This window comes from Hylaeus volcanicus, chromosome 9, assembly GCF_026283585.1.
Source record: "Hylaeus volcanicus isolate JK05 chromosome 9, UHH_iyHylVolc1.0_haploid, whole genome shotgun sequence".
NCBI classification, from domain to species: domain Eukaryota; kingdom Metazoa; phylum Arthropoda; class Insecta; order Hymenoptera; family Colletidae; genus Hylaeus; species Hylaeus volcanicus.
Window position 1 is genome coordinate 1268801 of NC_071984.1, and position 397 is coordinate 1269197.

Here is a 397-nt window from a genome sequence, read left to right on the forward strand (position 1 = left end):
CAGACTCGTGATTGTCAACTTTGGTTCAAGATTTTCATCACGAGCCATACTCGTGATTTTCAAATTTGGCCTAAAATTTTCATCCCGAGCCATACTCGTGATTTTCAAATTTGGCCTAAAATTTTCATCCCGAGCCGGACTCGTTATTTGCAAATTTGGCCAAAAATTTTCATCACGAGTCAAACTTGTGATTTTCAAATTTGGCTAAAAATTTTCATCACGAGTCAGACTCGTGATTTTCAACTTTGGTTCAAGATTTTCATCACGAGCCATACTCGTGATTTTCAAATGTGGCCTAAAATTTTCATCACGAGCCAGACTCGTGATTGTCAACTTTGGTTCAAGATTTTCATCCCGAGCCGGACTCGTTATTTGCAAATTTGGCCAAAAATTTTCA

General features: G+C 38.0%; 1 protein-coding gene across 3 annotated transcripts in view; it reads right to left on the bottom strand.

The window, feature by feature from the left end:
• LOC128881873 (midnolin-A) overlaps positions 1-397 on the bottom strand; it is a 19155-nt gene that overhangs the window by 6402 nt on the left and 12356 nt on the right. The gene's annotated exons all lie outside the window — the stretch shown is intronic.